Here is a 25,989-nt window from a genome sequence, read left to right as displayed (position 1 = left end):
TTCGAGTATGAAAGAGAGAAACCTCCCAAACAGGTGTCCTTACCTAGTGTCTCATAACACTGTCATAAAACAGGTAAATTTAAGAAAACTGAGTCCCTCCCTCACCACACTGGATCTTATTACACCTGTGGAATACCTCCAATTGAAGAGACTTCATGCTCTGAATAAAATAGCCCTGAGAGTGAGGAAATCATTTTGTAAAGTATTCAGTTGGGAAATGATAAAATCCTGATAGAACAGAATTCCAAAATGTCATTAATCTCTGCTGTAATCAATTTGTGGGCTGGGCTCAGGAGAGAACAGCCATCATGGCTTCAGCAAGTACTCCCATTTCACTTAAAATTTCCTGCTAACATTCTGTAAGCTCTCTTTTACTACATTTTGGTGTGATTTTTAACAAGATAAAAAGTGGGGCAAAGGATTAATGCAGTAAATTAGTACTGAGGAAACAGGCCACTGAACTTCCCGAGTTAAGTGCTGCTTGGTTGTGCTCTGGTGTTAATGTTGATCCTGGTGGGTTCCTGGTGGGTTCCCATGGGAAACTTCTCTGACAGCTTTCCAGCCTTCTGTAGAACATCCACTCCGGCTTTCCCATTTCTCTGAACCTTTTACTTGTTTTCTCTTTCCAATAGCCCCTTTCATTCTGCCATTTCTATACCACTTAGCATGATTTACCAGTTTTCCATACTCCTAGGAGCCATTGTAGAAGCAAGGTCCCAACATCTTCTCGGGGCTTTGCCAAAGTATTTATTATTCATCTACCCCAGGAAAGTGCTTGAAAATAAATGAACCCAGAGTACAATCGACTCATCCTGTACCTTCATTTTTTTCCCCAAAGCATCAGGTGGATGTGGGTATCCTCCATAAGAGGGTTTTCCTACTCTAGAAAGTTTATTTGTGTTAAATAACTCCTCTCTGGACAGTTGCATTTGGATTCTACCTTTTTCTCCATCAGGGCCCCAACTTTAGTACAGAAGGCATTCGGAGCTATCAATTCCTTCTACAATATTGTTTACTTCCCATGTAATCAAACTCTGGACATGGTTTTAGCATAGTCTTCTGTCCTGCTGATAAGAATTCTGATAAGAATGTCTTTAAATATTACCACAAATGTCTTCTGGTTTTCACAGTATGCTCTGAGGCTATTTTTATCTTTCTTTGAAATCTTGAGATTAGTTGAAAGAAGCAATCTGAGTGCATATTCTTTATAATCACTATTATTAATGCATTTTTCAATTGCTAGAGATACTGTAAAATGCTGTGGTCTGAATTTTTGTATCTTCTCCAAACTCGTATGTTGAAATCCTAACCCACAAGGTGATTGCACTAGGCAGTGAGACCTCTGGGATGTGATTGCATCATGAAGACAGAGTTTGTTCCAAATGCCCTCTAAAGCTGCTTTGCAGTCTCCCATGTGACCTATCTTAATGCAGTTTTTAGAAGTACTTTATTCTAACATGAGTTTTGGAAGAAAAATCCTTTTCATTAAAATCCAATTTACATATTTCAAAACATAGTATCAAAGATAATATGCAATGAGTAACAAACTGATTGATTTTTGACAATTCTAATGGAAGTTTCATAGAATTGAATAAAGAATAAAATCTAAATGATAGTGTATCAGGGAGAGATAATGAGTCTATGTGGGGAGTTGGGGAAGGGAAACATTAACTGGTATCACTATTTTCCAGTGTTAAGCTACAAGACATTCTTTTTCCTGAAACTTCAGTTGCTTTTCAAAATTAAAGGAAAAGTGAATGAAAGGATTCCAAGATTAGTGAGTAAGCAAACATTAGGAAAAGATTAGTCCTATCAGTGAAATATAAATACCTTCTTTTTATAAGAATATAATATTAAATTTATCTTTAAATCATAATGATAATTTTTCTTTATAATAATTTGATCAGGAAAATGCATTTTAAAGAATGAATCAATATTACAATCAAATGACATTTTGAGTAAGTGTGGACTAGGGAACCAATGCACTTTACTATTACCCTCTTTTCAGCATGTTCTTTCCTTTTTGATGAAAAAAGTATGATTACCTCTACCAAATGAGTTTACTTAAAAGGAAGTCCTTCATTATAAATAATAAAAGTGGCCTGCTTATATAGCCTGGATCTTTATAAAACAAGCTGGAAACATTCAGAATTAAGAACTTATCTGCCATCTTATTTCATAAACAGCTTAAGAATGCAAATGAAATGGAGTAATACATAGTTAAAAATTTAGACACAGGGAAATTCATAAGAGCTTAATAAAAATAAAAATTCTTCTTTCTAGAAATATGACTTTCTGTGACATAATCTCCACACATTTATTCCATCACTTTCTGCTGTTTCTTTGTTTTTATTTATTTCTACAGAAGCAGTACGAGTATCTCAACTAAGTTCCGTGCTTCACGTTTGCTCTTGCTCTGCTCACTTGTCCATCTGGATAAAATGGTGTTTTCCTAAAACTTTAGTGAAAAGCTAAATGGACACTTTAAAAATTTTCATCTTATTTTTAATCAACAAATAACAATTGTATACATTTATGGGATACAAGGTGAGGTTTCAGTGTGTGTATACATTGTGGAATAATCTGATCAGGATAATTATCATACACATGACGTCCAATATATACCACTTCTTTGTTGTAGGAACACTTAACATTCTCTCTTAGAGTTGTTTTGAAATCTACAGTCCATTATAATTAAATACTGTCATCTCACTGTGCAGCAGAACATCAGAATTTCTTCTAACTACAGCTATGGGGAATGATTTTGATCGACAACTCCCCTGTCCTTGTTCCCATTTGCTTTTTTAAACTTCTCCAGATACCCCACATTTCCCGTGACTTAGTGAGTCTCCACTCAAAGGAAAAACTTTTCTGCTCAAAGGAAAAGAAACAATGAATCGTAGTTGACTCACGCTATCTATAAAAATTCCTACATTTAATGACAATTTATGAGGGGTTGTGAAATATCTAGAAATGTAAACCTCCCTTCTCACTAAGCGAAGATGGTATCAGAAGACTGCTTGTGTAGGTGCTTACTGTATGGAAATGTAATTAGCAGAGATAAGAACAACTGTGACTGGAATTTTACATGGTCTGAATGATGCTCAGTTCTGTTCTTGGTATGAAGACTTGAAGCTGTGTTCTCATGACAAATTATGACTGTTGATGTTGAAGAATGTGAAGGGCACTGTTTTACAATGTTTTTAAAAAAGGTTTCAGGTTACATTTGCTTTTTATAACTGATTTACTTTTTTAATAACTGATTTCATTCCTTAAAATGTGCGTTATTTAAGCAGCAGGCACAGTGACTCACTCCTATAATACCAGCTACTTGGGAGACAGAGATCAGAAGGATGATGCCTGGAGGCCAGCCACTATGTATATAGAATTATCGGAAGACTTTTCATGCCTTTGAATCTCAAAAGCCTCTATTATGTTGAGCACAATTAATTCATTTCTCTCAAAAAGTTAAGAATCTATGAGACATGTTTTAAAAGGGAATTCTGCCAGATAACATGGAAATGCCTAAAATGACGTGATGGCCTCTGTCTAACCCTTAACACCACAAGTGGAAGGAGAACAGGCAAATTTCTGCCAAGAAACAATCTTGGCTACTTAACATTTGTGAGCACTTCTCTGCTCTTCTTGGCACAACTCACTTCCATAAATAAATGAGAAAACTGGGATTGCCAAAATAATCAGAACATTTTAAGATTGTGACAGTATAACCTTATTTTATCATCAACCATGTAACTGGCTCTCAAATATCAATATCATAGTTATTTAATATCAGTTTATCTCCTTAGTTATTTAATTTAATTTTAAGAAATTCAGGTAAAAAAGTAACTATGGAAGATACTCAAGAAATTTTAGTAAGCACTTTTGTAAATGTCACAATGTACCCCAGTACAACAATATGATAATAAAATAAAATAAAGTTTTAAAACTTAAAATACAAAAGGCTTTTAAAAATAAATTTTAAATATGCTTTTTTAAATAGTTAACTGGCCCCCTCAAACACCTCAATTTATTTGAATGGAGTAAAATAATATAATATTTTGTAATTAATAGACACCCTCAAAGAGAAATACAGTTTTAATTAGAGTATTGTGTGCTTTTATTAGTGATTTTGAGGTTTACTTTGGCTATGATGTTGGAGGTAATATGTGCTTGTTTATATACATTTGTTTTTTATATAAAATGTAGATCTTACAGAGGAATAATTGTATTCATAAATTGCTAAAAGATGACTTTACGAGTAGCTATGTAAAATTTCTAAAACAGTGTGACAAACCCTGGAGTGTATGCCGACGTATGTAAATAAGCCACTGCAAGACAGCATACATTAAATTGGACCACTGGAGTTATTCAAAGATTTACAGAAGAAAAGTTAGTTAGTGCTTTTCATAAAAAGTTCTCTGTCGTAGGTTTTGAAGTAAATAGAAATCTGTCACTTTTTAGAGAAGAATGCAAAAACCAGTATGATTTTTAAGTGTAAATGCAAAAGTTCAAAGAACTTTTACTTTTGATATAGATCACTTCCGACCCAGAGCAAACCCTGTGGCTTTTACCTTGGTTCTGTTCTGAAGGTGCTTAGGGAAGCTTAGCTCTAAGCTAAATGGACAGTGCTGTGCTAGAGTGGTATAATTAATGTTGCCATAATTCCTGTTCCCTCTCCTCTCTCTTCCCCTCCTCTTCTCTCCTCTCTTCTCCTCTCCTCTCTTCCTCTCTTTTCCCTTCCCCTCCCCCTCTCTTTTTCTCTCTCTCTCACACACACACACACACACACACACACTCACACACAGAAAAACAAAAAACAAAAAGGCCTAAGAAATAGGAGAGACCACAAAAAGGAAGATGAAATTGAATTCACTCATTTATTCATTCTCCAAGTGCATAGGTATTGAAAGTTTCCATGTGTTCTGGGATCTGCCAATTAACAAAACAATTGCAGCCTAATTTCATGGAGTTTACACTTATACTGTGGCATAAATATACCAGAAGACAAAGGCAGTGAGATACAACTTCAGAACAAAACTGTATAACCTGGGAAGAACAATGAGCATGGCCGTCACCGCGAGGACTCTCTTAAGTCATTGCTATCAGAATTTGGTTTCAAGACTCCCCTTTGCTTGGATGTGTGCAAACACAGACTCAGCTACAGCTAGCACCTGAGCATTTCTGAGGAAAGCACCCAGTAGACTGTAAATCAAACCCACAGGCTATAAGCAATGATGTCCTAGGAAGTGGTTCACAATCAGATTTCTGCAGGTGTAAATCTACAGATATGGGAACACACATAAATACATTGTAACTTTACTAATACATGAAAGGTGTGTGCCACGTAATTTACAAATCAAAGTAAGATATACAATGCTCATGCTCACCAATCCCGTAGACCAGCTGATGCTCCTAGAAATGCTTTAGCTGATTTTTGCCAACCTCTTAGAATGTTGCCAACTTACAGTTGCCATTTGTAAAAAAGTACAATGTGAAAGTCTCTTGATGGTTTTGCTTACTTAATGAGGAAGTGAAGTACAACAATGAAACCATGTTTGGTGTGTCACTCATTTCTCAGTGACGGGTAATAATCACTTTAGATACTGAAGAATATTTCCACATTTTTGTTCTGTTCACAATGTAATAGATGTAAACACCAAACATTTGGAATCTCATCTGCATTAACATTTCCTCCCAGCGTTTTCTAGACAAACAAGAAGATGCTTCTTATTTCAAACTAAAAGCTAATCTCACTGCGTGCAGAGCTGGGAAGACATGGGCACCAGCACACCATTGTACAGTGTTTCTACCACACAGCTCGACACAATATACCTAAGAACTCCAAAAGCAGGGATCAGCGAAGGTAGCCTAAAGCAAAAAGATTGGGGACTGGGAGTGACTCAAGTGGTAGAGCCCCTTCCCAGCAAGTGCCAACCCCTGAGTTCAAACCCCAAAACTGCACAACAACCACAACAAAAAAAACCAGTGGAATCATACTGTAGGATAAAAAGGCAAGGTTTTTTTTTCATTTTTTATTTTTTTATTTTTTCCCTATTGCAGTTTTTATATAATTTTTTTTACATTTTTCTTTTATTATTCATATGTGCATACAAGGCTTGGCTCATTTCTCCCCCCTGCCCCCACCCCCTCCCTTACCACCCACTCCACCCCCTCCTGCTTCCCCCCCTCAATACCCAGCAGAAACTATTTTGCCCTTATCTCTAATTTTGTTGTAGAGAGAGTATAAGCAATAATAGGAAGGAACAAGGGGTTTTGCTGGTTGAGATAAGGATAGCTATACAGGGCATTGACTCACATTGATTTCCTGTGCGTGGGTGTTACCTTCTAGGTTAATTCTTTTTGATCTAACCTTTTCTCTAGTTCCTGGTCCCCTTTTCCTATTGGCCTCAGTTGCTTTAAGGTATCTGCTTTAGTTTCTCTGCATTAAGGGCAACAAATGCTAGCTAGTTTTTTAGGTGTCTTACCTATCCTCACCCCTCCCTTATGTGCTCTCGCTTTTATCATGTGCTCATAGTCCAATCCCCTTGTTGTGTTTGCCCTTGATCTAATGTCCACATATGAGGGAGAACATACGATTTTTGGTCTTTTGGGCCAGGCTAACCTCACTCAGAATGATGTTCTCCAATTCCATCCATTTACCAGCGAATGATAACATTTCGTTCTTCTTCATGGCTGCATAAAATTCCATTGTATATAAATACCACATTTTCTTAATCCATTCGTCAGTGCTGGGGCATCTTGGCTGTTTCCATAACTTGGCTATTGTGAATAGTGCCGCAATAAACATGGATGTGCAGGTGCCTCTGGAGTAACAGTCTTTTGGGTATATCCCCAAGAGTGGTATTGCTGGATCAAATGGTAGATCGATGTCCAGCTTTTTAAGTAGCCTCCAAATTTTTTTCCAGAGTGGTTGTACTAGTCTACATTCCCACCAACAGTATAAGAGGGTTCCTTTTTCCCGCATCCTCGCCAACACCTGTTGTTGGTGGTGTTGCTGATGATGGCTATTCTAACAGGGGTGAGGTGGAATCTTAGCGTGGTTTTAATTTGCATTTCCTTTATTGCTAGAGATGGTGAGCATTTTTTCATCTGTTTTCTGGCCATTTGAATTTCTTCTTTTGAGAAAGTTCTGTTTAGTTCACATGCCCATTTCTTTATTGGTTCATTAGTTTTGGGAGAATTTAGTTTTTTAAGTTCCCTGTATATTCTGGTTATCAGTCCTTTGTCTGATGTATAATTGGCAAATATTTTCTCCCACTCTGTGGGTGTTCTCTTCAGTTTAGAGACCATTTCTTTTGATGAACAGAAGCTTTTTAGTTTTATGAGGTCCCATTTATCTATGCTATCTCTTAGTTGCTGTGCTGCTGGGGTTTCATTGAGAAAGTTCTTACCTATACCTACTAATTCCAGAGTATTTCCTACTCTTTCTTGTATCAACTTAAGAGTTTGGGGTCTGATATTAAGATCCTTGATCCATTTTGAGTTAATCTTGGTATAGGGTGATAAACATGGATCTAGTTTCAGTTTTTTGCAGACTGCTAACCAGTTTTCCCAGCAGTTTTTGTTGAAGAGGCTGCTATTTCTCCATCGTATATTTTTAGCTCCTTTGTCAAAGATAAGTTGCTCATAGTTGTGTGGCTTCATATCTGGATCCTCTATTCTGTTCCACTGGTCTTCATGTCTGTTTTTGTGAAAAGGCAAGGTTTTAAAGTACCCACAAAGCACAGATCATAAATGAGGCAACTGGGAAATATGACTATAATAAAATTAAGAACAATGAAGACAGTGAAACTACAAGTTATGAATGTAAGAAGATATTTGCAAGTATGCACAATTTCTTAATATCCATTGTGTTCACTCTTATTTTGTCTCTAATTATTTAAAATTTTCAGAAAAGCCAATAAACTTTTACATCACAAAAGTCAATAAATACAAGGAACCAACCTAGTAGGCTGGTTTATTTACTTTGTGGGTCTCTTATCTTCTATTGTGGAAGGAAGGCAGGGAGGAGGAAGAGATATTAATGAGTGCTACAGTGAAACAAAGGAAAACCTGAGTTGGGGAATGTTATCTTGAGGCCAGAAAAGGGTCACCTTGTCACAGAGGTTAAAGTGGCCAGTGAAATAACATATGACCATGTATGGGATAAGCTGTAGGCCCCCCATTTCTGGAACCCATTCTAAATGGTATATAAGGAAAGCCCGTTTGTTCTTGGGGCTCAGCCTTTGAACTCAAGCCCACTGAGTCGCTGCCAGCCTGCTTAATAAACTTGCTTCCCAAAACCTTTGGTGCTCTCTCGGTCTCTGTCTGAGCTCTCCTGCAACACTGTCACCAAATCCCTAAAAAATGTTTACATTAAAAATTATCAAAAATAATATATATTTGCATGTGAATATGGGTATAGATGTATCTATTGCTTATATTAAAAATTTATTTTTTTGGTGGTACTGGGTTTGCACTCAGGGCCTTATGCTTGCTAAGTAGGTGTTCTGCTGCTTCAGCCACACCTACAGTTACTTTTGCTTGGGTTATTTTGGAACTATGGTCTCTCTTTGTACCCCGGCAAGCCTGAACCACGGTTCCAGGCCATCCTGAGGAAGAGTTTGCAAAGCCCATCTCAGCAGAAGAAAGCTGGATATGGTGCCATGCACCTGTTATGTGGCTACTATGAGAAGACATTTCAAATTCAAAGTGCTTCTGACCACCCCTAAACTTCCTCCTTCCAGTCTCCTTATCAAATAATAGGAAGAATATCTGTATCACTAGCCTGACATTTGGGTAAGAGGAAGGAAGGAATGAGGGGTGTTTGAAGTCAACAAAGAGGATGAACAGTTTGAAATGCTACCTGTATTAGGATTTACACTGGATCTGGAAAGTAAGTCTCTTAACTGGAAGGTGAACTGAAGGGTTTTGTACGTGGATGGGATATGCATTAGTTAGGTGTGAAAACAACCTTTCATCTGTTATGTTTCACGAGTGTGGAATTAAGCTCACCCAATCATTATATTTAAGTCGATTGGAGGTTTGAGATATTTCTCACTGTGACTGGAATATTGTTGAATACTGCCTGACAGAGCAGGTTCTGTGTGGGAAAGTCTTGGATTACAGGCAGTTTACTTACAACCTGTGAGTTAATTATTGATATATAACCGCAAGTGAATAAAAACAATTCAGTGTTTTTAACAATTCTTTAAGTAAGTGAATTTTCTTTGTTCTCACTTTCATTCTCTGGTCGCCTCACCCCTACTGAAAGATTTCCTAAAAGTAACAAAAGAAGGTGAGGAACAATTCTCAAGGGAGACAAGGATGCAAAATAAAATCTTATCACAAAAGCCTTAGGGATTTTTTCACTTTATAATTTTTATGACTTTGTCATTGGCACACAGGTAGAAGAAATCAGTGTCTTAAATATGTTTTGTGAACCCTAAACTTGAAGAGATTTAGTGACTTCATTTGCATACCACAAGTGACACAGTGGGAAAATAATGTCACCCTATTGTGACAAATCTAAGGACAGTTGCATTTCATAAGTGTCTGTTTTGGTACTTTAAGCATATAATAATCTGAACAATAGTATGAAATTATGTACATGATGTATTTTTGACAACACTATCAACCTTGACCTAATTCATTCACTCACAAAACAAACATGTTCTGTTGCAAACCTGCTGTGCACTGGTAGTAAAAGTGTGAGGGTGAGAGTAGCAGAGGAAATCATTACATGGAAGTCATGTAAACATAAACATGCCATTAAAAGGTGTAATGCTGCCAAAAAAGACATAGATTTCACAGGTAGACAAGTGGTGGGAGGCAGAGCACAACAGCATGGAACTGGCTCACCAGGAGTCAAGTAGGAGCAGCTGGAGTCAGAAGTGTGAAGACCTGTACCTGTGTGAAGATACCTTCATAGCCAGGGGAATTGTTCACTGTGACAAGAGTAGTCTGGTTTTTGTTTTGTTTTGTTTTGTTTTGTTTGACAGTGCTGGGGATTGATGCAGGGCCTTGTGCTTGCTAGGCAGGCACTGTAGCTAGAGTACTAAGGAATGGTGGATATTTAGTAAATTGTAAGGGAGTATTACAAATAAATCTGTTGCTTCTGTGTTTTCAGTATCAAAATTTTTATTATATGGTATAATAATTTTTAGTATGTAATGATAGTATCATGTAATAGTATTTTAAGTATGGACTATTAAACATATTTAATAAAAATATTAACTCCCTATAAAATATGGAATATTTTTAATATTCCATCCTTAGAATACTAGAATATTCTAGTATTCTAGTTTTGAATACTAGAATAGTGATAAGATTGCCACTTACTTTGTAAAGGTTAACACCTTATTTGACTCAGAGAATCAGCTAGAATCTTTGAATTAAAAGGGGTCTTCCATCTGCCACTTAGGATATGACACCATTTACCCCACTGTGTTTATAACTGCTGACTCATAAACAATTCAATAATATGACCACATGACTTTACTTTCTAATCAATTTTCATTTCATTAGCTCTATAAAAGAATATTTTAGGCCAAATTAAAAGATTTTCTTTAAACTTATTTTAACACTGGACAGTATTGAGGTTTTCAGTCTAATGGGGTGACTGAAATTATGGGATGTGATGGTTAAGGCAAAGCAACAATTGCATAATTTGGCTGAAACGTTTACAGCTTCCTGCTTCAATTGTGTTCTGGCAGAGGTTTCTTCTCTAACTACATTATCAACAGATTGTAGATAGGCTGAAGCCAATCGCAAGTCTCTTTTGTAGAACCAGTTAAGGCATTCTATTTCTTGGTTTGATTGCACTTGCCAGGAAGCACAAAAATTCCTGGAACTGTTTGTGAGGAAATATTTCAGTGAGATTCAGATGGACAGCATACAACACTATTAGGCTCCATCCCATTATTTTTTTCAAAGAAATTTATCATGATATATCCTCGTTGGGTATTTTATGTTGGGCTAACTTTTCTTTAGGTTGTCACAGGACCACTGCAGGGCAAGTGGCTTGAAGATTAATGATATGTTCTCAGAAGTGTTGCTACCTAAGCCTAAATCCTACCTTGTCTATTTGCTTGTGCAATTAACTTGAAAAATTCTTTTAACCTAGTGTGCCTCTGTTTTACTTCTTATAATGTTGAAGTTAATAATATTCTGGGTCTGTTATGGACATTAAAAGAGTAAATATTTTTTAGGATTCTTAGAATGGTGTCTGACACGTACACAAGTTGCATTTATTACCTATTCTGTGTAACAATATGAAGAGAATAAAGTGCCTTAAAACAATATCCATTTATACTCTTGTGGTTTGGTGGGTCAGAAATCTGGGCCCAATTCAGCAAGCTTCTTTCCAGGGGTATAGTCATAGTCACATCACCTATCCGTGTGGCTTCATCTCAGCGTCTGGCTGGGGAAAGCTCTTCTCCACAGCTCACAGGGCTATCAGCAGAATTCATGATTTGTGTGATCTGTTGGTTCCAGGGCCTGTTAGCCCAGTGTCACCCTCAGTTTTTTGTTATGTGGGACTATCTAACATGACTTCTTGCTTTAACTAAGACGAAAAAGAGAAGTCTCCTAGGAAAGTGAGTATTACAATTTTATGTAACAAAATCTTGGAAGGGTCTTCTGGTCACTTTTGCTGTATTCTATTTGTTGAAGGAGAACCAGTCCTGCCTAAACTCAGAGGGAAAGATTCAACAAAGGTGTGAACATCAAGAGACAAGGATGATTTGGTTCCAATTCAGAGACACATAGTGTTTGTTTAAAAGAATGCTTCTTATAGAGTTATTTATTTAAAAAGACATGCTAAATAATTACTCTCTCCAGACATTCAGGAAGTTTAAGTTACACACCAGAGATGTGCTGGAGCCTGCTTATACCTGCTCATTAGGGCTAACTATGTTTTCTTCGTTCAACTCCACATTCAGTGACTTCATACTGGTAGATTGATTTCCAGCCATAGTGGGTGCATGCAAACTGGAGCTGTATTTTCTTTAGATGACCATTTGTTAGACAGGTACCATCACAAAATTTTCACATTTTGTAGATCTGCCTCAACATCAATTTTTGGGATTATATAACTACATGTAATCAGAGGTACTTTAATAAAATCTCAAACAATGATCCAGAAAAAACTTAGATTTTTTTCTAGTGGTAAGCACCATGGTTGTCAAACCACTCACCTTAAATAACATTTTATTTAAAACAAGAAAGACTCAAATATGGTCCATTCACATGTTCAAAACCATAAATAGTGATGACTTGTATATAACAGGTTATTCATCTGTTAGAGACTTTTAAGACTCCAGTCACCTTTTTTTTAACATCTGTTAGAGTATGTTCCTCAAAATAGTATTTATCAAAACACTGTGTTACAGAAGGTATAGGCATGCTTTATGTTCAATGATTCTATTCTTAATGGATATAAATCCTCAGTGAGAAAGCTCAGATAGTATACATTTTATGGCAGACGATACGTCTGTCAAGATTTTGATATTAGATAGCAGAAAATATACACATATCCATATGTAAACTCAACAAAAGATGCAATCCTTATTGACGGTGTTAATTCTCAGGTCAACTCAGTGTTGACTGCAGCATAATAGCAGTAACTATATTCATGATGAATCAATATCATTAGCTTTATTATTGTTGCTTGTTTTCAGTTGTTTTCCACTATTTCATACTCTATGCCATCATTACAAGAAAATTTCTTCTGAACCCAGGGCAGTGTAAGAATTAGAAGTTATCTTCTAATGCCCATTTATAACTGTGATACTCAAAAAAAGGACTTTCCATACTTTTTGTTGCCCTGTTATGAAATGTCAATTGAATACTTTTCTAAAATCTGTGAGCATATAAAACTTTTCTCCAGGCAGAGGAGGGGAGAATAGTGATCTTGACTAGAAATAGGCACTCTGGTGTCCTGACTCCACACGGAAGCTCAGTAATCCCATCTGGCATGAATTCAAGACCAGATCTTAAACTGTCACAACAAATTGAAAGGTTTTCCTCCTTTACATTTGGCACCTAACACTTAAGGAACTGTCTTTAATAAACAATACAGAATATTGTCACAGACCGAAATTGTGAATTTGGCCATGAATTGCTATAATCTAGCATTTTCTGAAAGTTCAATTGAAACTTTTTATCTTAGAGAGTAATATAGAGACAGGGAATCTTATATAGTATTTCCAAATGTGACTGTGATCAGAAATAATGAGAGAGCTTAATAAATATATGACTAGACTAGACATTTACCATCAAAATCAAGAGAAGAGAGAAAAATTCATCTAAAATGTCTTATATGAGATTGAGAAAGGTATAAATGTGGAGAAAACTTATTTTTGGAAGCATATCTGCAAATCGTAAAATTTGTTCAGTTAAATGAAAAGGAAACAAAATACTGCAATTCTTTATTCTTTCATCCCTATGAAAAATTCCCTAAATTAAAATGTAAATTTATGTCCTTAGAAATGTATGAAGTGTCTACTTGAAGAATGTTTTTGCATCTTTTCTGCTACACAATGTCTCTTGACAGATTTCTTTGATAGTTTAGTATTAAGGAAAAGTTTTTATCTCTCCAAGTGAATTTAATGACTTCTCTTGTGATATCTTCTGTTGTGTTATCTTTCAAGAAACATTAATCTAAAAACAACTGTGATAACCAATATCTCAGAAGTTGTGTGCAATACTTTCTCTGGTATTTCCTTGCTTTTGAGTTTGATTCTTTTAGTTATTACATATTATAAATGTTGTAATACATGAGTTCCTTATTTTCATTTTTAATAATTGGCAAAATACAATGAATAAATGAATGACAAATTATGGACTATTAAACATTTACAGGGCCACAATTATCAGAGTACATTTGACAAGCAGTAGAGCACGTGCAACAAAACTGAGAGGAAATCAAGTTCTTCAAACCTGATCCAAACATACTCTTTTAAAAATGCTCACTCCCATGAAAAGTTCCAGGCAGTCTTTAGAAATACTATTAGAATGCTCGTGGAACAATGTATACATCTCTCCACAGTAAAATATCAGTACTAGTTTAGGTGCCAGTCAAAGAGTTCTCATGGTCTGGGCAAGGTGGCTCGTGCCTGTTTATCCAGGGACTCCTCAGGGTCGTAGTCCAAGGCTGCCCAGACAAAAAAGCGAGACCCTACATGAAAATAACTAAAGCAAACAGGGCTTGGGGGTATGGCTCAAATGGTAGAGCACATACTTAGCAAGTATAAGGCCTTGAATTCAAAACCCAGTACTGCCCCCCAAAAATTACTAGCAGCAACTATCTTAATCCACAATACATAACCATTCTTGTCTGTTCTACCGGTGTTTTATTTTTGCTTGAATTCGATTCTATTTATCTTCTTTGTGGTTGATACCATTGTTTAGAATCATTCAATGATAAACCCTAAAATGTGTAAACAGATGGAAAGAGCACATCCCTTAAAATCATCCACAACAAGGTTCAAAATATGGCCAAGATATTTCATTTCTACTGTGTAAGAAACTTTGACAATACATATGAATGATGTGACAAGGCTTGAGGTACAGTAGCTTATCAACATATTCTTATAGAAGTCTTAATATTACATGAATTCAGTTGACAATAACAAGTGCACTGGTTGATCAACTTCTCGGTTGCACATGGAGTCAGTGAGCACTATTCTTGCAGAATCCGCCACTTGGGCAATGTCCTTGCTGTCTGTGGAATCAGTGGGGTTCCTCAATGCTCATTATTGACCTGAGCCTGGAGGGGCACTTTTTCAGGCCTTTTTAAATCACCATAATCCCAAGCATTCCTTCAGAAAATATTTTGCTATTATCTGATATAATAAATCATAAACCACAAAAATTAAAAGTCAAAATGTACTCAGTGTACATTCTAACTTTTCTGGAATGGTATAATATTTTAACAATTTCTATAAAACTACCCTCTGATTGATATAATTCTGTTACTATTATACCTTAATGCACTTATAAAAGTAGAGCTAAGCATAGTCTTTGTACAAGTAGACATTTGTACACAGTACCAATAGTGAGGGATATGCCTGTTGAAATGTTATTACATTATTCATAAATATTGCCCTAGCCATGTGTTTCAACTTCATGACCTGCAGTGACATACAAAGAAGGCTGCATATTATCAGAGATTCAATATGTAGCAATACGTGTAGCATGTTTAGGCAGAATGTGAACATGTTCTGCAGCAACGAGGAAAATCCTCTACAGCAGAAAATCAGTGGTAGGACCCAGAATTCTTTTTCCCCCCATATTCTTGCATTTTATTGAATTTGTTAATGTTACAGAGGTCTTGCACTGCCAAACTGTGCCTGAGAATTGCAAGAAAGAAATGATACAAAGGAGAGCCTCATCCACCCATCATATAATACATTAAAACTTGATTCTTGTGCATTTTGATAATTTCACAAGCTTTTTAAAAATTACTCTAAAAGTTAGAGTTTAAATCTGCTGCAGGTTTTCAGATTTTCAGTGCAGTCAGCCATTAAATAAACTCCTTCATATTTGTCTCAGTTCATTTCTCAGTAACGTAACCCTCTGCAAAATTTTGTGGAAAAAAATGCATACTTAAGGAAAGTATGTGGCTCAAGGTCCAAGAGGTTACCTGTTAAGGTGCTTGGTTCCCAAATGAAGTATTTGGTTTGACCAATAATCTCTTATTTCTTGTCTAACCATCCAACCCGCCACTGGCTGACTTAGCTACATCACACCCAAGTATACCAGAAGGCAGGCATTGTAACTGCCACCAAGTGGCTGCACGTCTTCAGGAGCACTATTCCTGCACTGGCACACTCCTCATGACTGAACTCTTGCGGTAGCATGAGGAAAGTTTTACTCACCCATTCGCTTCATTCTTTCCTGTAGTAAGCCTGTAACTCCTGCATTTGGTAAAGGGATTCCAGAGAAACCCAGACTGTGCAAAGTGGTCACATACCACTATGGTCTATTTCTATTGAACCAAAGACACAAATCTAGGAAACTGCCAGACTATCTCATTGGATAGCAAGGCACTTCAGTAATCCAGGGGAGCTTTCCTCAAGTCTCTTTCAGGGACTCAGTACAACAGAGTGGTTTACGCTGTAACTATCAGAACATAAGTGACACATCACTGTCTGTCATGCCCCACCTTTCCAAATGAACCCTGTGAAGACACCAAAGGCTGACAACAGAGCTAGTCGGGACTATCACTATTCCAATACCTTAAACATTTAGGCACCAATATATAAGTAACTTTCATCAAAGACCATGCAGGATCCACGATCCAAGATCATTGGTTGCTAAGGTGAGGTTTCACTCCAGGTGCTGTCAATCTTTAAGGACAGGTCAGTGAATCTCTTTGCTTGAGCAGACACCACTCCTTCCACAGCAGTCCACTACACAATTTAGACCTGATTAGAGAAGGCTCTAGCAGCACCTGCAGTAGAGCCTCTGCCTTCTGCTGCCCTTTATATCAAAGGCTATTTGGTTCCACTCCAGGGATTGGCAAATTCGCAAGAGAGCTCACAATTCTAATGCATATTTCAGGTTTCTTACTTAACAGGACCCAGAATTTTTTAGTTATAATTGAGAAGGAATTTTCATGAATTTTTCAAATTATACTGCTGTAACATCTGCTTCCAAGTGTGTAGAACTGAGATGTGCTCTCAGAATGAAAATATGAAAAATTCAAAAGAAAATACCATGAAACAACAACCCCCCCCCCTTTAATTAGCATGAGATGCACCTAGAAAGAATGGCTTCTGTGAGACCTTTTTTATATGAAGCACTGGAGATTGAAGTAAGAATTTTTAAATTTAAGTTAGTAATTTTTGAGGTTATTATATTTAAATAGGTAGCATAGACATGTAACATTAAGAAAACAGGCCATTAATGTGGCTTGGACGTAGCTAGAATATTTGATCTTTCCAAATGTCATTAAGCCATATTCTGCAAGCAATCAAAACATGGAATGAGCAGGATTAATTGTTGTTGAAGTTAACTATCTGTTTTACAAACAGTTCTGAATTACTGTGCAATGTGTTAGACACACACGGTACCTGAACTTCAGTGACTCCTGCTGAACCCTGAGAACAAGCTAGACAATAAATGAACCTGTGCAAGCCAGAGCTACTGGCAATGTCCAGGAGGAATATAATTTTGTCCAAGTTTTTCAGGAATACCTCATTAAGCCATAATCACTAATACTCAAAGAGAAAATGGGAACATTATTTCCCAAATAACCCAAGTATAAATGATTAGTTCTCCATCTAAAAACCTTTCTACTTCTATTCTTCCTTAAGTTTAGTTTTAACACTTGCCATGTAGCTAATTATTTCCTGAAGTCTGTGTGTGGTGTTTAGCTGTACTGAGTTCAGCATGTAGAATCAGGATCCCAGAGTGACAATCTTACCATTTCATAGTCATCGTGGCTGACCATAGCTGTGGCCAAGAGAGCTCAAGGCACAAACAAAAGTGGAGACAAAACATGTTTTGCCTTCCATGCCTTTCAAAATTGAATTATAATATTATGCTTGGAAATTTAAAAGCAAATATTGTAGCAGCTTAAGTTTTCCTTGCTTATTACACTAAAGATCTACTTCTATGTCCTTAGTAGGACCCTCTGCTACAAGTTCAGAAGGGCTGGTCTTAGCAGAAGAGAGCCTTAACAATAGGAAAAGGGGACCAGGAACTAGAGAAAAGGTTAGATCATAAAGAATTAACCTAGAAGGTAACACCCACGCACAGGAAATCAATGTGAGTCAATGCCCTGTATAGCTATCCTTATCTCAACCAGCAAAACCCCTTGTTCCTTCCTATTATTGCTTATACTCTCTCTACAACAAAATTAGAGATAAGGGCAAAATAGTTTCTGCTGGGTATTGAGGGGGGGGAGTGGGAGGGGGTGGAGTGGGTGGTAAGGGAGTGGGTGGGGGCAGGGGGGAGAAATGAACCAAGCCTTGTATGCACATATGAATAATAAAAGAAAAATGGAAAAAAAAATAAAAAAAAATAAAAAGGAAGGAAAGGAAAGAAAAAGAAAAAAAAAAAAAAACTAAATTGGAATTCATTAACAACCTAAAACATAAAGGCAGTTAGTACCAAGTCTCTATTTGTACAGGTAGAAGTGTGTACACAATGCTATCTGTATACACTGGGAAACTTGCTGCTCCTGAGGGATCTGCTTTTTGAGATGATTTTCTGAGCCCTTTGTTGTCATCTTATCACCCTTGACTAAAATGCAGAGGCAGCTGGCTGATATTAGTGCCAATAGAACACTCACGAGAGGCAGGGTGAAGGTGTGTTCAAGTGGGAGAGCACCTGCAAGGCCCTGAGTTCAAACCTCAGTATGCACTGAACGCTGTTGTGTAATAGAGGATAAGGGAGGATAAAGGAGAGTAATAGTGGGGGATTAATCTAACTAAAGTACTGTACATTCACAGCTGAGATACCTAGAGAAACCCCTTTGAACAAAGAATATACACTAAAGATGAAGGACAAGTTTGTAAAACAGGTCCTGTGAGGGGTGGGTACTCCTGGAAGGCAGAGGGTGAATAGCGATAGTAAAGGAGGGTGAACACTGTCAATGTACTTTATATACTTGTATGAAAATAGAACACTGAAACCTGTTGGAATTGTTTTAGGTAGGGGGGATGAGGGAGAGTGATGGTGGGGGTAAACCTAACCAAGGTAGATTGTAAGCATATGTGGAAATGTCACAATGCAACCCCTCTGTACAACTAATATATCCTAATAAAAATGTTGATTTTTTAAAAAAAAGAAAACTCACTCATTTCCCACCTGTTAGATAAGTACAAAAAGTCTCTATAGGCAGTGACATTGTCATCAAAGAACCTGGGACTTCTGGGAAGGAGTAGACTTACTGGGGTAACCCAATCAACAATATCTTAGTCATATACTGCTACTGGACAAAGTCTTATGGTGATGAGACTTTGCTCTATTCACTTAATAGAAATGCATGACTTAGTGCAATATGCAGACCTGGCTCCAGACCTACATTCAACTTTCCGAAGCAGGGAAGACTGGAGAAGAGCCCAGCTTTTCAGGGTAAGGCTGCCCTGCTGCCTTTGAGAACAGCCGGTCTTTTCCCCAGGATCTTATTTCTCAGCCCACGCTTCCTCCTGTGTTGTTAGTTTTGCAGTTGATTCTAATTTGAAAGTTATCAGTGTCCAAAGCTGCAGCCTTAAAGTCTTACAGGAGTCCTCTCCATCACCCTAAGTACTCCCCGGGCAAGCCTGCTCATGCTGTGGCCTGACCTCAATCTGCTTCTGTGCAAGTCGTCCAGTCCCATACGGGGGCAGTTGCGTAATGGACAGCGGGGGACCATCAGCATGGAGCACAGAGGCAGGATTAATCTTCATCTCCATTGCAAGTCAGATGGTCTGGTAGGTAGAATAATTCTCTGTGCATTAAGGTTTCCATGTCTGAATCCTGCAAAGCTAGAAAAATGTGATTGTAATTAATTAAAGAGCTTGAGAGGTAGAGATCATCTTTGATTTTCCAGGGTAAACTTCTTGTGATTATGTTTTATAAGAGAGAGAAAGAGTTAGGAGTGTCAGAAAGAGACTTAAAGGGTTATGCTATTGGCTTTGAAGATGGAAAGGGCCCCAAATGGAGGACTGTTAAGACATTCCTAGGTGGAAAAGGCAAGAAAGAAGGTTTTCCTCAACCAGCTAGTGACCAGTATCAAAACCTATTCCAAAGATTGTTTTTAGTCAACATTAAATATTGAAGTATTTTAATTAAAGTCAAGAATCAGAAAAGAATGATGTTTTTCCATTCCAGGGTGAGAAACCACCCTCTGTTATCTAGTTAATTTTATCAATTCCAGTAATCAGCATGTGTGACTTAATCTCTATCTCTACTAACAAGATGACACGACTGTGGGTTAGTTCTTTTCTCCTGTGATCCAGTGTCCCCTTTGTTTGGTGGTACTGGGGCTTGAATCAGGGTTGTGAATTTTCTAGGCAGGCACTCCATCACTTGAGCCAAACCATCTGTCCTTTTTGCTATAGATATTTTCAAAGAGGGTCTTACATTTATGCCAGGGCTGGCCTGAACCTTGATTCTACTATCTACACTTCCCATATAATTAGGACGACAGACATGTCTCACCACACCCAGTTTTTTACTAGTTAGCATAGGATTTCATGAACTTTTTTGCCTGGGCTGGCCTCTAACCATGATCCTCCCAATCTCTGCCTCTGAAGAGTTAGGATTATAAGTGTAAGGCACTGTGCCAGGCATCCCTGTATAATTTTTTTCATCTTATTTTTCCCCTTTATTATTGTGCTGGGTAGGGGTACATTGTGGAATTTACAAAGGTTCTTATGATGTATCAAATATATCATACTTGGATTCACAAAAGAATATTTTGAGTAAGAGTTTCATAGAGGCATGACAATGAGTCTTAATGTTGTCTGGAATGTCACCACCCCAAATCACAAAGTTTAAGCCTCATTCCAAAGCAACCTTATGCTTCTCTTAATTGCCAGTGAACAAATGTGCAAAATTAAAACCCTGAAGTTTAATATTTGGTGATGGGGCTTTTTTGCTTTTTATTTTAAGAAAATTAAATGGCCGCATGTGTATAAATGCTTCTACATGATTAAACTTAGTTTAATTTTATTTTGCAGTATCAGTTTTCTTAAAACTGAGTCCAAAGGAAAGATAAATAACAGAAGGCTACATTATTCATTAGTGAGTATAGTTTTGATAATTACAAAAGTGCAAGAAATACAACACAAACAGAAGCCATTTAGAACAGATTCAAATTATAAAGTTGTGATATTCAGATTGTAATGCAAAGTGATTTAGTAGTGTTCTTCTGAATTTTATCTTTGTTAACATGTCTAGCTACAGCACTTGCTAGTGACCTCTGAGCTAGTTTTGAAACTCTTCTGCATGGTCTGTCTCCAAAGTACAAAGAAGTTTGATGGTGTAAGCCTTTGTAAAAATGTGGGGACTACCAGAGCTACATACACAGAAAACTAATTAAATCCTTGTGTGTTTGGTCAATTCTACCTTTTATACATTAACAGTTTGTACATATGCAAACTTAATACTGAATTTGCATGATGTAGGGTTCATTTGGTTTTCTCCTCTACAACAAATCAGCTTGCCATCCAACTGTTTCCCTCTCAGCCAATTCTTTAGTACAAGGAAAAAAAGCGAGAATTTGAAAATTTTTTTAACATGCTTTTCATGAAAGCACTTTTAAGAAAAGTAATGTGTCATAGATTCATAGATAAATTCTCTCTTACACTCATTTCCTAAGACTTGGGATGACTTTTGTTCCTCAGCTATATGTAAAATTTTGCACCGTGACTGTGGATACTTTTGTAGCACACAATATTCCTCATGTGTTCACTGATTGGATTCACCAACAATTTCACAGATCTCCATGAGTCAGTGAAGACAACCAGGATTGGTCAGGTCCCTTCATGACTTTTGTGCATCCTAAGTGTTTTTTACTTCTTTGGGCCCTTCTTCCAGCAGCACGTACACACACACACACACACATACACACACACACACACACACACCCCACATATATTGCATATGTGTTCCACAGAGATTTTGTGATCTTTTTCTAGTTTTCTGAAGAATATCATTGGGATTTTTTTTTATACGGATGAAATTGAATCTGCAGATTTCTTTGGATAATATGGACATTTTACCAATATTGACTCTTCTAATCAATGAACAAAGGATTTCTTTAAACTTTTTAGGATGTCTTCAGTTTCATCAATGTTTCATAGTTTGCATTGTAAATATCTTCTACTACTGTTAAATTTATTCTTAGGTATTTTTCATATCTCTTATCATTGCCATTGCTTTTCTTACATTGTTTCAGATAATTCACTATGGGCATATAGCAAGACTACCGATTTTTGTATGCTGACTTTGTATCCTCCAAATTTGATGTATTTGTTTATTCTAATAGTTTTTTGTGAAGTCTTTGGAGTTTTCTATGCACAAGATTATGTTCTTCCACACAGTGAAAATTTGTCTTCTTTTTCTAGATTAGATGCCCTATATTTCTTTCTCTTGCCTGATTGCTTTGTCTAAGAATTCAAGTACTCTTCTACCTCAAAAAAATTTGCTATAGTTAACAAGTAAAAATGATGAACTTTGTGATCCATCAAAATGAACCTTAAATCATTCTGTTTGGTCTACTCTGCCTTTTTCCAATGATGAATTCTTAAACATTTTATGAGTGACCAATGCATGAGTGGAAAAGCCATATGGAACCAAATTCTCATTCTTTGGGGAAAAATCAAATTTCTGTAAATAATAAAAGAAAATGAAAATATAGGTTAAAGCAATAAAATGGGACTAAGCCTGAAGGTACAAAATCAGCATATAAAAGAGTTACCTGCACACCCATTTTTATCACAGCACTATTTGTAAAAGTCAAGCTATAGAATCAGCCTAGGTACCTATCAATGGGTGAATGGGCAAAGACAAAGTGATACACTGATACACACACACACACACACACACACTCACACAATGGAATATTATTCAGCCATAAAGAGGAGCAAATTATGTCATTTGCAGGACATAAACTGGAAACAATCATGTTAAGTGAAATAATAGAGAAGGACAAAGACAAGTATCACATGTTTTCTCTCATGTGCAGAATCTAGGGAAAAAAAAGATGGCTGGAAAGTAGAAGAAGGACTATTTTGGAAGAGAAAAGCAATCTAAAGAAGTAGAGAGACAAGGGGCAAAGGAATCTCATGGGTTAAAATATGAATCAAAGTATGAATAGTTTGTGTTTAATACGACAAACTAGAGAAGATCATGTTATAGAAATAAGTATCAGCACTGGGGTATGTAACACTGTCAGAATCCACAGACCTTATTCGGAGTTCACATTTTCATCACTCGTGTGTGTAAGTCTTTGCAGTGTTATCACATCTGTATTCATGTAACTATCTCCACAGTTAACGTTCAGAACAATTTCACCCTCGTGAAGACCCTCCTGCTTTGATGGCTCACTCACCTCCCATAGAATTTCTCCCACCCTCCCATCCCATACTAACCCCTGAGAACCACTAATTTATTACTTGCATAATTTCATCACTCCAAGCACATTGCATAAATATCACTGTGTGACAGGTAACTTTTAAGATTTCTATCTTTTACTCGGCATAATTTTCTTGAGATTTGTCCAAGCTCTTTCATGGTCAAGTTTTTTCCTCTTATTTACCTGCAGCATTTCTACTGCAGTGTTTGCTTCAGAATCCATGCATGGAAGGACATTTGAATCGCTCCCAGTGCTGTGTTACGATGAACATTTATGTACAAGACTTTGTGTGATCTTTGAGCAGGACTGCAAAGCATATGGTAAGTGGTGTTTCTTCTTGATCTTCCAGAACCTGTACAGCTGTGTTATGGAGTAGCTGTATCACTTCATATCCTACTATCAGTGCATCAGTGATTCTATTTCTTTACGTCATTACTGGAATTTGGCGTTTTCACAGTTTTTTTTTTTTTAATCTTAGCTATTTTGATAGAGACCATATTGTGCTTTAATATTTTGCTGATAGTGTTGGACAGTATTTCATGTGCTTCCTGCCATGCTCTTTCTTTTTCAGTGGCTAATGTCTATTTTCGTCATGGATGGTTCATTTTCCTTGTTGTGTTTCGAATGTGTTTTATATAATGTAGATACAAATTGTTTTGTCTGATAAGTATTTTGTCATCAGCACTTAGTAATTGTCAGCATATAGGTAATGTACATATGGCTAAATGTTTTGTTTTAGAACAATTATAAATGATATTATATTTTAAGTTCTGTTTCCTCAAGTTCATTATTAGTATAGGCAAGTTGATTCATTTTTTGATCTTGCATACTGTGACTTTATTATTTCTTGGAGTAGGGGTTGTTAGGTCTTTTTTTTTAGCTTCTTTGGGATTTTCTATATTGGTTGTCATACTGCCTACAAATAGATACTACTAATTTTATTTCTTTTTTACATACATGCCTTAAGTTTCCTTCACTAGATTCTATGTTGGTAGACCTTCTAGGACTATGCTGAATAAAGTGATGGTAGCAGACTTTCCTTACCAGCCTTAAGGAAAAGCAAAAAGCATCCAGTCTCTCTATTAGGAGTAACTTTTTTATAAATTCAGATTTTTGTAGTTTTCTTTATCAACTTAAGATCATGCCCTGCTATTCAGGAATGGGATTCCAACTTCAAAGCCAGTTAATAAAACCATACTTTTCCCCCTTGGTTGATAATGGTAGATTACACTGATGAATTTTTGAATACTGAACCAATATTACACAACTGGAAAAACTACAACGTGGCCATGGTATGTAATTCTTCTTTAAACATTGCTAGGTTCAATTTGCTAATATTTTGTTGAGGATTTTTGTGTCTAAGGTCATGAGACATTGGTCTGTCTTTTCTTTTTTTGTACTGATTTGTGCAGTTTTAGTATGAGGGTACTGATGGCTTCACATGATCTGTGTGAACACACTTTAATTTAGACATTATAAGGATGATGGACAGTTGGAAGTCCATTGATGACATTTGACAATTTTTCATTGTTACCAAAAAAGTTGGTAATTATTTTTTTTGTAATGGGGATTAAACACTTGCTAGGTAAGTACTCTGTTACTTGAGCTGTGTCCTCAGCCCTTTTGTTTCTATTTTGTTTTTGAGATGGGGTCTAACTTTGCCAAGGCTGGCCTCAATTATGTTCCTCCTGTCTCCAACTCTCAAGTACCTAGGATTGCAGGCATGTGTCTTCATGCCCAATTTAGCTGCTATATTCTCCAATGAAAATGTAAACGTGTTTCTATTGGAAATAATTCTCCGAGTAAAATTGACAGGTCATAGGTAATGATCACCTTTATCTGTAATATATATTGTCAAGCAATTAACAAAGTGGTGTGCTGTAAAAGAAAATAACAAACACTTGTAATATCTTTTTCAGTTCTTGATATTTGTAGCATTTGTTATTTGTCTTTCCAATGCTGGCCATTCTGCTGGAAATTTAGTATACGTTATGGATTGGAAAATTATGCATCCTCTCACACACACATAGACACACTATAAATGAGTCTTTTGTCAACTTCACTGACTGTAAAGCTTCCCTTCCCCATATGAATTTCATGTTTTTCGGTCTACAAATGGTATATTTGATGTACATTTTCTTAAAATCCAATTTATAAATGTTTATTATAAATTGTTTTTGGGTAAGTTTAAGATCATAGCTCTTCTATTAATTTTTTCTCAGATGCTTTATAATTTTTCACCAATTCCTTTTATAAAATATTTTCCCCCAGAAGGAACAGTTTGAGAACAGTCACTTAAATTTCTGAGCTCTTTCTGTCCAGTGTGTGTTCATCATAGCTTTACTAACCCTTCATGACAGACAGAATTATTACAATTTTTTTCAGATGTGTATAATAGTACACAAATGATCTTCTCGCTAGTTAAGCAATATCTATGCAGACAATAACCCCACAACTGGAAAATGGTCCCAATTTAATATCTTAGTTCTATGTGAATTTTGTTTGAGTATAGACTACATGCTGGACTTGCTTCTTGTAACATTCAGGAAAAAAATCTTAGTTTGCCTCCTGTCACTTTGGCCTAGGTTGAGAATGTATTCTTAGATGAAAGTGGACACAGCACACCAACGTGCCCAAAGCTGTGAGACGCAGCTGACATCACCCCTAGTGCCTCTTGCCTGGGTATCCAGCTGCTGGTTGCAGGCCTCCTTTGGCTTTCCCTTCTTTCCACTACCATTCAGTACAACCAATTACCATGGTAGAGTGCAATGATTGCTGGGGTGCTGCTTCTTACTAATGACACTAATTTGGAGGGTATATGGAAGGAAAGATGCATATAATATTAAAATAAGTAGGAAACAATGCATGTATATTTTATTGGCTGGACTTAATATATACAAAATCGGTGAATGTAC

At 36.6% G+C, this 25,989-nt stretch overlaps 1 long non-coding RNA gene across 1 annotated transcript in view; it reads left to right on the top strand.

Annotated features, from left to right (window-relative positions):
• Window positions 1-25,989, top strand: part of LOC141424114 (uncharacterized) — a 196,962-nt gene that overhangs the window by 55,027 nt on the left and 115,946 nt on the right. The window contains exon 3 of the long non-coding RNA XR_012448981.1: window positions 23,264-23,394. This is a non-coding gene — a long non-coding RNA (uncharacterized lncRNA). The remainder of the gene's footprint in view (window positions 1-23,263; window positions 23,395-25,989) is intronic.

This window comes from Castor canadensis, chromosome 6 (assembly GCF_047511655.1).
Source record: "Castor canadensis chromosome 6, mCasCan1.hap1v2, whole genome shotgun sequence".
Taxonomy (NCBI): Eukaryota; Metazoa; Chordata; class Mammalia; order Rodentia; family Castoridae; genus Castor; species Castor canadensis.
The sequence above is the reverse complement of the archived record's forward strand: the minus strand, read 5'-3'. Positions and strand labels throughout refer to the sequence as shown.